The 14,176-nt window shown below is 44.3% G+C and overlaps 1 non-coding gene across 1 annotated transcript; it reads left to right on the top strand.

Annotated features, from left to right (window-relative positions):
• Window positions 1-13,198: 13,198 nt before the first annotated feature.
• LOC128580057 (U6 spliceosomal RNA) lies at window positions 13,199-13,305 on the top strand. The gene has a single exon (XR_008378417.1). It is a non-coding gene; the product is annotated as a U6 spliceosomal RNA (small nuclear RNA).
• Window positions 13,306-14,176: the final 871 nt, after the last annotated feature.

The following is a 14,176-nucleotide window of genomic DNA, read 5'->3' as shown; positions in this document are numbered from 1 at the left end:
CATATTGCCCACGCTTGGCAAATTGCATATTTAATTATTTTGTCAGTCCCTTTTTCTCCTCTAATCTTTGGGGAAAATGCCTCTGGCCATACGAAACCAGTTAGGATAATTAAGGTGCCACGGAATTAGGTGTCGGCTGATTTCTCAGAAAGATGCCATCCTTTAACCTGGTAGGGATGTGTGCAGGCCCCAAAAGGCAGACAGCATTGTAATGTCTCCCTTTCTATAGAAAGATCAAAGGTCTTTTGCCCCTTTCAAGATGTTTGTAGAATTTGTTTCCCAATTATCCCACATTTGCGCACTGGGACATCCTAGTTAACTCTTTGATGGCACCTCTGGAATTGGGCCGTAATTGACATCAAGCCGCGCCTCCCAGCTCCAGGCAGGGGGCTCAGAGTTCCATCTTGGTTGGGTCTACGCTCAGAGAGGGAAGAGAAGGATGGAGGGTAGAAATGGGGTACAGCCCTGCTCTGTGCCCTGTGCGAGATTCACCCCGTGGTTTCAGACTTCAGCTGAGTCTGATATAAATTGAGGTTAGGGTTTTGCTTCTGCAAAATTTTGCCATTGTAAGAGCAGAGCTTGACTGTCTTTGAAAAACATTCTAGAAAGAAAATACACTGAATATAGTATTTTTCCACATAAGAATATTTCTTCTGATCCAAGGAAGATGTTTAAAAAAAAAAAAAGTCATCAAGTACTTGGGAAAAGTGAGAAAAATGGGTCAAAATTAGAGGTTATGGTATTTTGAAACTAATTGTGATTAGAATAGCACACCAAAGTAGAAAGTCAAATGCAAAACTATTTTAAAGAAAATCTAATATAAAATCTTTTTCTAGCATGCTTTTTGCTTTTCGCGTTTCCTTTTTTCACATTCTGTAGATCTTTCTTGACTCTGCAAATATTTTTTTTTCAGATTGCTTCATTCATATAATTTATCTTTAACATCTTTGTTTTAGCTAAAGAGAGAGAGGAGAAGAGAGAAAGAGAAAAAAATAAAAGCTTTTCTGAATCTCTTCCTATGTAAAGGCAAGGGCCCCCTTTGGAAATGATGTTTTTAAAAAGCCCTCAATGATTTGAAAAATGAAATACCATTGTTCCAGGGAGCCAAATTCCCGCTCTGGGAAATTTTGCTTGTACTTTTATCTTACTGTTTCCTTCCAGTTTAACACCTAAAAAAATCCACCTGTGTCCTTCATGTTTTAAATTGAGGCAATGGGGTCCTAGAAGCCTCAGAAAGAAAAGTTTCCCTGCCATGTCGGCTGTTTTCTATATCCTTCCAGAGAAACCGGAGATCACAGTGGCAGGCTGTCGGCACCACCATGTTCTCTACAAACAGCAAACTCAAAAGGGCCTCGTGTCTTGGATAAATAATTCCCGTGGTGAAGAATCTCCCCTCCCTGACCCCTCCAAAAACATACACTGAAAGAATAATGTCACAAGAAAATGCATTATCTGCTATTTGCCCAGAAAAAGGGGATGATCACATCCCCTGCTGATGTCTCCATGATCTGAGAATAAGTGACTCCTATTGGGATTTCTGCTCCTGGAGAAGGGGCCTGAAAGGTTCTCCTTGTGAGGAGATGGGGCAGCTCCTCCAGGGAGAGACCCCTGGGTAGGGTTGCCAGATTTAGCAAATAAAAATACAGGCTATCCCATCACATGTAAATTTCACATAAAAAAGGAATTTTTTAGTTTATGTCCCAAAGATTGCATGGGACATATTTATCCTAAAAACAGTATCCCTTATTTATCTGATGTGATGGCGCATCCTGTATTTTATCTGGCAACCCTTGGATTCCAAATGAGGTTGAGGAAGCTAAGCAGGGACATCCCAGTTTTTCCAGCTGGAAGCAAAATTGAGTCCGTCAAGAAACCAGCACTTCACATGTGGCTGGGAATGTGACCCGGCTGTCCACTGGCTTGATGTCTGACTAACTTGTGCCATCTTCCCTCTGCACCCCACGTTTCCCATCCAGAAGGTGGAGGTTGGAGTGAAGTCTGAGGCCTGTAGGACGGAAGGAAGCCGACGCGCTCTGTGCCCACCTGAATGAAGCCTTCTGGGTCTCGCCAACCCCTCTCTTCAAAAACCGCCCTGCATGGTGGATCCCTGCTTTATGACAAGGAAACAGTGCCAGGCTGGCTCTCCCGACAGGCGAGCAGACACAGACACCAAGACATTTCATTTGGATTTTTTTAAAAGCACCAAACTTCACTGGGACTTCACAGGACTTCCTAACGCTACAGTAAAATACTGTTTCTTTTGATGACCTGCAGGGGCCCGGGGATGTTTTAGGAGCTTTGGCTGCTGAAAGTTTTGACTTGTGGGCCCGCCCAGGGCTAGGCCTCCGGGACTCAGGCTCTCCCAGACCTCTCATCTCCTGCACTGAGCTTGGGGCAGTCACCTCAGAGGCTCCTCAGCTCACTGACCCTGCCAGGGAGTGCTCAGCCTCTGGTCCCCAGGGCAGGGCTTGGCAGTCACAGGTGGCAGATTAAATCAGACTAAGCTCTTAGTGGAGGAGAGTCCTCAAGGCTAACTCTCTCAAGTCACCCCCTTTGCTGCCTATAGACAGTGGTGCCTGGGGTCAGCCCCTCAATCAGGTTTCAATCAGCCATCCTGTTTCCCACGGTTCCGCAGAGGATGGTTCTCCCCCTCTCAGCCATAACTACTCCTTCAGCCAGTTCTTTTTCCTATCCCCCCTAACTCCCTCCTGCTGCAGGAGAAGCCCTTTTGGTCCTGCTGGGCCTCCAGGGAGACAAAGAACAGCTGGTCAGCATCTGGTGCTCGCCATTAGCCAGGGCCCCTGCCCCCTGGGCCTTCCGCTACCCGGGTGGAATAATCCTGCTTCCTCTAACCTTTCGGCTGGGCCAGTGCTCCAGGGCTTTCATCATGTCCCTCATGCCTCTGAAACCACTCCTGGCTCCCTGGCCCTCCCGTGGCTTCTGCTGGGCCAGGCCAGGCTGGCCAGCGGGACAGGGGCAGGGGGTGAATGACCCCTCTCCCCTCCCAGCCCAGAGATGTGGGGGTGCAGCAGCCACGTTTCGGGAAGGAGGTAGAGGTCAGGGCTAGAGTAGGTCACCCTGTTGCCAGCTGAGCCTCAGCCTGCCATCTGGAAAATGGGGACTTAGGCCCTCCTGCAAAGGCTTAGTGGGAAGATGCCAAGCCCTGATACCTCCCCAGTAGGCAGCCTCAGCTGCCTCCCCTGTGGTCAGGAAGATCCCAAAGGTAAGGATTCTCCCCCTGAGCCACAGCAAGATCTGTGCAGGAGTGTGGGGACTCGTGTGACCGTCGGTGCAGTGTGTATTGATGGTGGTGTTATATTCTTATTTCTCACCCCAGGCAGTGACCCTGGAGTCCTGGACGCTGAGTCTGTTGGATTCTGCTGCAGCCGTCCCCCCGGCTGCCAAGGAGAGGTCCTGCACACATGGCCGAGTTAGCTTTTCCTCCTCAGCACTTTCAAAATCCGTTTGGCATCTCTCTTTCCAGAAGCTTCCTTGGCCCCGGTGTGATATCTCTGTGGGCCATAGGAGGGCTGAGTTCAGCGGCCCTCTCTCTTTTCTCCCTAGCTTGGGTGACTTCCTCAGGGCAGAGTGTGTGTGGCTGGAGCTGGCATGGGCACCCAGGGGACTAGGCCAACGGGCTGAGCCAGCCACACTCAGCATTTATAGACTTGGACAGAAAAACAAGCTCACAGAAACTATAGCCAACATCCAGATCTCAGGTCATGTCCCTCAGAGACCTACCACCGTGAAGGTGTCCCAGAAATGCCAGTTATTTAGTGTCCAGAGACACCATAAGCTGTCTTTAATTTAGAAGGGATCATACCATCCCAACCATGGTTCTCAGAGGCACCTTGTGCTGAAAGGAGCTGGAGAGGTCCTCTTGTCTGTCCCTTGCCTCTGACCTGAGCAGTCCCCCAGTCCCCATCCCCTTCCTGGGCCATGTGAGCCCCCAGGAGCCTGGGGCAGCAGCCCTTGGTGGCATGCACACCTCCCCCACAAAGTACTCCCGGCACACTCTCCCCGCACGTACCTTGCGATTCATGTGATCAAAACTTGGGCAGACTCCCAGAGAGGAGAGAGATAGTTATTAAATGCAAACTTCCAATTACTCCTTTAGTAATCTTTTTTCTCATGACTGAGCTCCAATGTATTTTTCTAGCGATTATTTTTAACATTCCAAAAACTGCCCTTAGAATATACAAAACACATTTCGAATGAATCGCACTGAAGAGAAGCAAGCTCTCTTTTCCTTCCATCTCAGTTCTTAAGAAACTGGGAAGCTAAATGTGTAGATAATCACACCTCTCCAATAGATCATAACAGGGGTGATTCCCCCAAAATGAACAAGGGAAGAAAACCAAGAAATTTTTAAAAAAAGAATTCACATCTCCAACATCTTCATGTGTTTGCCATTCCTGCTAAGGTATGTAGCTTCCAGGGTGGGACTTTCCTGGTACCAAATGGCAGCAAGTCCCCGCCCCCCAGGGCTCTGTAAGTGGGTCAAGGGGTTGCAGGCTGTGGGGCCTTACCTGCGAGCGTCCCGAGGGGCAGGTTGAGCTCGGGAGCTGTCCGGCCATGGAAGGTGAAGGCGCGGAGGTGTGGGGAGGCCCTTTTTGGACAGGTGCATGGGCCCATCTCTCTCCAAGGCACTACCTGCGGTTTACTGGACGTTTATTAGAAGCTCACGCAATATCATGAAGCACCTGCAGGCAATAAAATCCCTTACATGTGTGAGGCCTTGAGGAAATTAGCAGCCCCTCTCTGGGGATGCATATTTTGTGAAGATGTTTATTACAGATGAAGTGCTCCCGGGGTGGAACATTAACAAGTTGTAGAGTGATAAAAGGATTTTTATCCTTGCTCAGTGACAGAAGTAGGAAGAAGGCTTTAACAGAATCTATAAAAGACCGACTTCCTAATGAATTTTCTTAACTCTTTATTAATAGGGTTGGCTGAGCGGAGTTGGGGCATGGTGTGCTGAGCCGGTTGACGGGGGGTGGGGCAGGATGGGGGCATGGGCCTGGGCACCCGACCGAGGACGCCCACGTGAGGCCTGCACATGAATCCCAGGCACTGGAGGCCACGGTGAGCACATGTGAGGGTGGAGGTGCCCTGCCAGGGAAACATGTGGAGGGCCCTGTGGGTGATGGGGAGGGTCAGGCCAAAAGGCAGGTACCAAGCCGCTCTTTTTAACCCCCTGTTCCCCGCTCTGGCCTGTAGGCCATTACGGAGATGAAAGCCCAGAGAATGCCTTTGGACCAGGATTGCGGAATCTAATTGAATTATATGAACGCAGTTAAACGTCTGCTTCAGAGAGGCAGGGCTCCCTTTCAAGACTGGATGCTCCAGGAGTTAATGGGCTATTTGAACAATACAGGCCAAGAGCTGAGCACAGGTGGGCTGTGTTAATAACTTTATTTAGTCCTGCTTTTTTTCCCCCTTTGAGGCGCACAAGCCTTCCATTAATGCATTCATTAGAGTTTATGGCCAGGCTCTGGGTTTCTCCTAATGACACTGTCCAGACCCAGCTCCCCAGCTAATTGAGGCCAGCTGCCCGGCCGCCCCACCCAGCCTCAAGACCCAGTGTCACCAGGATTAGCTGTTGGGCCGAGGCTGGAGCACTGGGGAGAGGAGTCCCGTGGCCCTCCCCAGGAGGTCCAGGGGAAAGGGGGCCAAGGGACACCTCAGCCCTACCCAGGTCCCGTGAAGGAGCCCAGATGGGTGGGCTTCCATCTCTACAGCCCTTTGAATGGCCACTACCACGGCCCTTCGAGCCCCCTCCTGGCCCTCATCCCCAGTCACACTGATGTTCCAGGAAGCAAATTGGATCCCCACATCCTGCTAACCAGCCTGCTGTGACTCCCCACTGCCCATGGAGGGAAGTTCAGAGTCTACCTTGACATTTAGCCTCCTTCTTGGATCCAGCCTCAACCGTCCTTTCCCCTGAATGCACCCCAGGTTCCAGATGAATCCCTGCTGTCTCCTGCACCATGAGCCAGGGATGCCTCAGTCCATGGACCCACTTTCTTCCATACTGCAAGGTCCAGTTCAAATGCAGCCTCCTTTGGGAAGCCTTCCTTTGCTGCCTGGATTGGAGTCCTGTGACTCTGTGGAGTTTTAGCCTCCTCCTTCTACTAGACCATGAATAAATACCTAGGGACAGGATCCACGTTAGTTATAACACACTAGCTATCTACACTACCCTCCCCCCATTTATCAATCATTTGCCATGTGCCAGCGGCTCCATAAGCACCAGGTCGTTAAACCTCCACAGCACCCCAGAAGGATCTTTTACTGTCCCCATTCCACAGATGAGGAAACTGATGCTTGAGGACACAAAAGTTACTTACTCAAGACCACCCAGCTGGACCTCCCTTCACCAACCTGACCACTGCATCTGCATCACAGGACAGAAGCAGGAGCATGGTGGGATTGGTTGCTGCATATTTAGGAGTTAATTTTGTGAACTAGTTGTTAAGCCTTTGTTAAAAATTTAAATTATATAGGGCCAGGCACGGTGGCTCACGCCTGTAATCCTAGCACTCTGAGAGGCCAAGGTAGGTGGATTGCCTGAGCTCAGAAGTTTGAGACCAGCTTAAGCTGGAATTAAGGCCAGCGGAATCTAATGGAATTATAAGACCCTAACTCTACTAAAAATAGAAAAAAAAAAAATAGCCAGGCATTGTGGCATGTACCTGTAGTCCCAGCTACTCAAGAGGCTGAGACAAAAGGATTGCTCAAACCCAGGAGTTTGAAGTTGCTGTGAGCTATGACAACACCACACTCTACCCAGGGCCACAGTTTGAGACTGTCTCAAAAAAAAAAATTTTAATTATATAAACTTACAACAACATAAATGATATCCAAATCAAAGGTAATGAATACTCCAAACTCAGTCATTCCTCTAACTTTACTTCATTTTATTATCATCCGTGCTGTCAAGGTTCTGCCTGCTGTATCCGTGGTGGAAATGCCACATGACGATGGCCACCCTGCATCTCCCACTCTGCATTTAGTGACATCGCGTTCATAACTTGAAATCAGCCAGAGTGTTTACACCACAGAAATTGGCAAACTCTCCAACTCAGGGCTTTTTCCTCTAGAGAGCAGGTTGTGAGACATGCAGCAGCCCATCCCTGGGTTATAGAAACACATCAAGAAAGAAATCCACCCAGAGCCTGGAGCACAGAGCCTGGTATGTAGTCAACAGTCAATAAAGTTAGTTTTGGGGTTGTCCAACCTGTGGTCCACTGGCCACATGCAGATTATTTGCGGACTGTTTTGTTATCTGTGAAGTCAGATAACATGAAAAGCATCCGTGGACCTTTTCTCTTGCTCATCGGCTTTCATTAGTGTTTGTGTATTTACTGTGTGGCCCAAGACAGCTCTTATTCTTCTAACGTGAGGCAGGAAAAAAAAAGGTTAGACACCTCTGGATGAAGGTTATGCGAATAGGGATGATGACAATGCCAATGATGCCAAGATCTCACACGCCAGCCCCCAAACCACTCCTGCCAGTCTGGGCCTTTCTGGAGCTTTAAACCCACCTGGGCCAAAGCTTCCAAGACACCTCCAGGAGGGTGCCCCAAAGCCCCAGGTCTGAAGTATCTAAATCAGAAACTCCCCCTTGAGGGTCAATGACTAGCATCTTCTCCCCAGGGCCAGGACACTAGCCCAGGCATCATTCTTACCTCCTCCCTCCCTCCCACCCCATAACCAGTCCTCCTCCTCTTGTTTACACTGGGATAACTCATTCTCACTGCTGCCAATCTCTCTCCTGCCCCCAGCCCACCTTCTTCCTGATAGGCACTGTGACCATCCATAACATGAGTCTGATCCTGTTATCCTATCCTGAGTCCTGGTCACCTTCAGAAGGTCCAAGCTCCTCAGCCATTCTCCAAGGCCCTGCCCAGCCTTCTGCTATCTACTGGTGCCTGGACTGAGTCCTCCTCCTCCCTCCTCTGCACTCTGCTCCCAGTCACGCCTGACTGCTTAGGGGCATTGAGCACATTCTTCTGGATGGTAATCTAGGTACTGGGCTGTAAGAGTAAATAAGTCAGGTTGGGTGCCTGTAGCTCAAGGGGCTAGGGCACGAGCCACATACACTGGAGCTGGTGGGTTCGAATCCAGCCTGGGCCCACCAGACAACAATGACAACTATAACCAAAAAATAGCCGGGCATTGTGGCAGGCGCCTGTAGTCCCAGCTACTTGGGAGGCTGAGGCAAGAGGATTGCTTAAGCCCAAGAGTTTGAGGCTGCTGTGAGCTGTGACGCCACAGCACTCTACCCAGGGCGACCCCTTGAGACTCTGTCTCAAAAAAAAAAAATAAAAATCATTGTGTATGTGTGTGTGTGTGTGTGTGTAGTATCAGGTGACATTACTAGTATGGAGAAAAATAAGACAGGATAAGGACAAAAAGAGTAAATGAGGGAGTTGTCATAGTGTATAGGAGTCAAGGAGAACCTCATTAGTGACATATGAACAGAGACCTGAAGAAAGTGACAGGTTTCCAGGCAGAAGGAACAGTCTGTGCGAAAGTCCTGAGCTGGGAGTGTTCAGGATGTCCAAGAGAGAGTGATGGCTGGAACAGAGTGATCAGGTAAATGCAGAGAAACACGGGGCCATATTGTGTGGGGTCTTATTATTCATACTTAGGACTTTGGAATTTATCTGAAGTGAGCTAAGAAGCCATTAATGGGTTTTCAGTAGTAAAGTAATGCAACACATTTCAAAAGCTTCACTCTGCTTCCTGTGCTGATTTGGAAGTCCTGGGCACCCAGGAACACATGCTCGGATATGAGTAACAATCATCCCCCATAAGAGATGGTGGCTCTTCCTTCTGGTCTTTGCTTCATGGCATCCTCTTAGCCTGGAATTACCTATCCCTGCTTCTCTTCACTATATAAGACTAAATCCAGGATCACCTGCTCCTGGAAGTCACCTTTGATCTCTTCTTCACAGATGGCCTCTCTGGGTGCTCCCATGGGTCCATACCTATCTCCCTCCCTGCACTTATCCCATTGTCTATAAAGGTCTGTTTACTTACTTGTTTCCTCAGTAGCCAGACAATAACTTGAAGATAGGGGCTGGGACTCTTCCTCCAGGACCAGAACATGATAAAGCACAGAGGAGATTCTCAGTGAACATGTGTTGATATGAACTAAAAGATGTATCAATTCTAAGAGTGTATATCATTCCACAAAAATCTAGAGAATACCTGTCAAAGGTAAGCTTCTTCACAGTGCCAGAGATTCCATACTGAACAAACCAAAATTCCATCCCACCCTCTTGGTCTCCCACTGTAGAGTTTGGGGGAATTTCCAGAAGTTAAGTATGGCTGTGGTATAAAGTAAAGGATAGGAGGTAATGAGGGCTGATGCAGAGTAAATTATACTGTACCTTCATGTCATTTTCACTTTTTCCTGTGATCAATGAGAAAGCTGTCAAAAGCTTGTGGCATGGTAAAATTTTAGTTTTAAAAAGATGTCCATAAAATGGCACCAGGCCTGGGTAGTTTTATGAGTTCTCTCAAAGTACCAATAATTCACATATAATTTGTAATTTTCCAAAGAATATGAAAAGATAGGAAGTTTCATTTATAATTTTGTGAAGCTAGTAAAAATCTAATCCCATAACCCAACAAAGACAGATTTTTAAGCCCTATAGAATAACCTCCTCTGTAAATATTGATGAAAAAATACAAAATCAAATGCTATCAAAGAGAATCTAGTAGAACATTAAAAATACAATACATCATGATTAAATAGCATTTATTCCAGTATGCAGAAATTCCTTCAGATGAGGAAAATCTTCTTGTGTAATCCATCACATTTAATGCCCATTCTCAACTTAAATATGATGCAGACTTTTTATTAAGAGTGAAGCACAGGTGGCAGGTGTATGAACCAGACCAGGTTGCTGACAAGGACATCTGTGATGGCAGCTGTGATACAATGCTGTCTTGGTCATGCCAGCCCAGCTGTCCTCCTTTTGTTTTCATGACATAAACACATTTATATATAGTAGCCCTGCCTTATTCTCAGGAGATCCATTCCAAGCCCTCTCAGTGGATACTTGAAACAGTAGTACCAAACTCTATTTATACTATGTTTTTTCCTCTACATACATACTTACAATAAAGTTTAATTTATAAATAAAACATAGCACTCTCCTGCTTCAAGACAATTAAGTAAAATATGGGTGACTTGAACACAAGCACTGCCAAACCACAACAGTCAACTGGGTAACCAAGACAGCTACTAAGGGATTAACAGATGGGCAATGTGGACAGTGTGGACAGTGTGGATCTACTGAACAAAGGGAAGATTCATGTCCCAGGTGGGACCAAGCAAGACAATGGAGAATTCTATCATTCTACTTAGGACATCTTATTATTTTTGGAATTTTTCATTTAACATTTTTAGACTGTGGTTAACCACGGGTAATTAAAATCCTCAGAAAGCAAAACTGTGAATAAGAGGAAACTACTGCCCTCCCCTATTCTTGGCCACAGCCCAGATATTGAAGGAGGTACCCAGGTTACTAAGCCGTACCTGAGGCTACTCATGATTCCCAGGCCTAGACTGTAACCTGCTGGATCAAATAATCATGGCTGACCAGAGGCTTAATACAAAGTCTAAATATTGGAAAAGGAAATACCACTATTTTCAGATGAAGATATCATTTGCCTGTAAAATTCGGAACAATCAAATAAAAAATTATTAGAACTGGGCGGTGCCTGTGGCTCAAAGAGGTAGGGTGCTGGTCCCATATGCTGGAAGTGGCAGGTTCAAACCCAGCCCCAGCCAAAAACCACAAAAAAAAAAAAAATTATTAGAACTAAAAAGAGAGTTTGGTAAAATGTCTACTAGTTAGAAAAGTAGAAAAAAATAAGTTTTCTATCAATATATATTTCAGCAGCAAACCAGTTAGACGACATAGTGAGGGGGAAAAAACTATACAGCCATTTAAAAGTACTAAATGCCTAGAAATAAACATAGCCAGAAACATACAAGGATCTTTAAAAATAACATTAAAAACTTCACTGAGGGACATAGATGAACTTTAAAATAAGTAGGGAGAGCTTTGTAAAAACTGAGCATTTTCCTGGATGGAAGGATTGATTACTATAAAAATGTCCATCTTCTCCAAAGTAATGTATACACTTAACACAAGTACAAACATCAGTGGAATTTTCTTTTTCAACTGAAATAATTCTAAAGTTCATCTGGAAATACAAGTATATTAGAATCACTAAAAAATTCTTGAAAAGAAGAATTAATGAGACGGTTTGCCCTTACAAGGATGGTCAACTTATAGCCTATGGGCTGTATGAGAATTATGTAAGGACTTTTTTGCTTATCTATAGTGATGGATGTCATGAAAATTATGCACGGATTTTTTTTTTCCCCATCAGCTTTCATTTGTGTTTGTGTATTTAATGTGTGGTCCAAGACAACTCTTCTTCTTCCAATATGGCCCAGAGAAGCCAAAAGTTTAGACACCCTGGATCAAAATATAATATAAAATTATGGTCATTAAATCAAAAAGATACTAAAAGAGAAAGAGACAAGCATGTCGATGAGATAGACCCTAAGACAATGGGAATTTAATACAGCAAAGGACAGGAAGATAATAAATAGTAATAAATTCAATAAATAATGTCAAAACATCAGGGAAAACATTGGGAGGAAAAAGTTAAATTCCTACCTTACATGAAAATAAATTCCAGATAGATTAAAGGTTAAAGTTTTTATTTTTATTTATTTTTTTTTTACTTTTTTATTTATTTATTTATTTATTTTTTTGTAGAGACAGAGTCTCACTTTATGGCCCTCAGTAGAGTGCCGTGGCCTCACACAGCTCACAGCAACCACCAACTCCTGGGCTTAAGCGATTCTCTTCCCTCAGCCTCCCGAGTAGCTGGGACTACAGGCGCCCACCACAACGCCTGGCTATAAAGTTTTTAGATGGTTGGCAGCGCCCATAGCTCAGTGGGTAGGGTGCCAGCCACATACACCAACGCTGGTGGGTTTGAACCTGGTCCCGGGCCAGTTAAAACAACAATGACAACTGTAACAACAAAAAAAATAGCTGGGCGTTGTGGCAGGCACCTATAGTCCCAGCTACTTGGGAGGCTGAGGTAAGAGAATTGCTTAAGCCTAAGAGTTTGAGGTTACTGTGAGCTGTGATACCATAGCACTTTACTGAGGGTGCCATAGTGAGACTCTATCTAAAAAAAAAAAAAAAAAGTTCTTAGAAGGTATATATTTTTTAATTATCAGAATGAAATATTGATGAATATTTACATAACCTTGGGTATGGGGAAGATCGCGCTAAGTATGACTCCAAAGACCAAAAAACAAAATTTAATTGCTATGTTGAAATAATTAAATAAAATTTAAATATTTAAATAATTATTTTTAATTAAATAAATATTAATTTATTAATTTAAATAAATTTTTATAAATGAAATAAATATTAATTTATTAATTTAAATAAATTTAAAATATTAAATAAATATTTTTAAAATCATATTATTTTTACACAAAACTATTAAATATTTGGGACACCAAAGTACTGCATTCTAAATAAGCAAACTTAAAAGAGAGATAAACTCTAGAGAGACGAGAGATATTTTCTAGACATATGACAGATAACAGTGAATATACAGAGGGTGCCAAAAAATGTATACACATTTTAAGAAAGGAGAAAACTATGTTAAATTTGTAATACTCATCACATTTGACTTCTGCAATTGCAAGAGGTGCTCAGTGTGACTTGTATTCATCTTTTGTTTTTGGTATATATCAGGCAGTATAATTTTAATACCTTTTTTTCCCTTTCTTAAAATGTGTATACATATTTTGGTACCCTCCGTATTTACATGTATTAATAAAAATCTCTTACAAATCTAAAATTTAGTGCAAATGTAGCAGAAGCAGTTCACAAAAGGAAAATGATCCACATGGGTAAGAAAAGAGGTCCAACTTCACCAAATGCTCAAAGAAAGGCAAATTCATGCAACATTGAGATAGCATGTTTTGTATCAGATTGAGCAAGATTCAAAAGAATACTGTAACACCCAGTGCTGGTGATTTTCCAGGGAAGGAGGAGCTCCCTCTGCTGGCAGGAGAGTAAACTGGCGCAGCCAGCCGGAAGAGGCATTGGAGGTGAACAGCCTTTAATACAGCCTGGTGATCGCTTAGGCAGCACATATACTAAAATTGGAACAATATAGAGAAGATTAGCAAGGCTCTTTCACAAGGGTGACTTGCAAATTTGTGAAGTGTTCCGTATTTTTAATACAACCTCTTTGGAAGTATGGAGAATCCTCAAAGAACTCACATTAGACCTCCATTTGATCCCTCAATTCCACTACCAGTCATCCACCCAGAAGAACAAAAAATCATTTTATCATAAGGACATTTGCACTAGATTGTTTATCGCAGCTCAATTTATAATTGCCAAAATGTGGAAGCAACCTAAATGCCCACCAATCAGGAATGGATTAATAAACTGTACATGTACACCATGGAATCCTATTCAGCTATTTAAAAAGATGGAAACTTTGTATCTTTGTATTAACCTGGATAGAGTTGAAACACATTCTTCTTAGTAAAGCATCACAAGAATGCAAAAGCAAGTCTCAAGTGTACTCAATTCTAATATGAAGCCAGTAGACAATCTAATACACACCCACATAAGAGAAAAACTCAAATCAATTCAAGGTGGGAGGCGGGAGAACAAGGGAGTGGGATGAGTGTGCTCCCACTTAATGGGCACAATATTAGGGGGTACGGCACATCTCGAGGTCAGGACACAACTACAACAGGGACTCTACCTAACAAATGCAAACCTTGCAAACCTAATTCTTTGTACCCTCAAATTAACCTGAAACAATAATAAAAATAAATACACAGACCGTCTGACCCAACATCTCCACTTCCAGAAATCTATCATGAAGAAATTGACAATATACATGCCCAAGAGAATTCTATAAAATGCTTTACAAATAAGTGAAGAATTGGGTACAAGCTAAACATTTAAGAAAATGGCTAAATTGCTACACATCCGTCCTAAATAGAAGGACGGAGATCTGTGGGTGGTGGCAGGGAAGCGTGTGGTCTCCAGACTATAGTTGGGTAAGAAAAGCAAAAGCCAAGAAGTATCTA

The sequence above is a fragment of the Nycticebus coucang genome, chromosome 2, assembly GCF_027406575.1.
Source record: "Nycticebus coucang isolate mNycCou1 chromosome 2, mNycCou1.pri, whole genome shotgun sequence".
Taxonomy (NCBI): Eukaryota; Metazoa; Chordata; class Mammalia; order Primates; family Lorisidae; genus Nycticebus; species Nycticebus coucang.
Note: the sequence above shows the minus strand (reverse complement) of the source record. Positions and strands in the feature narration are given on the sequence as shown.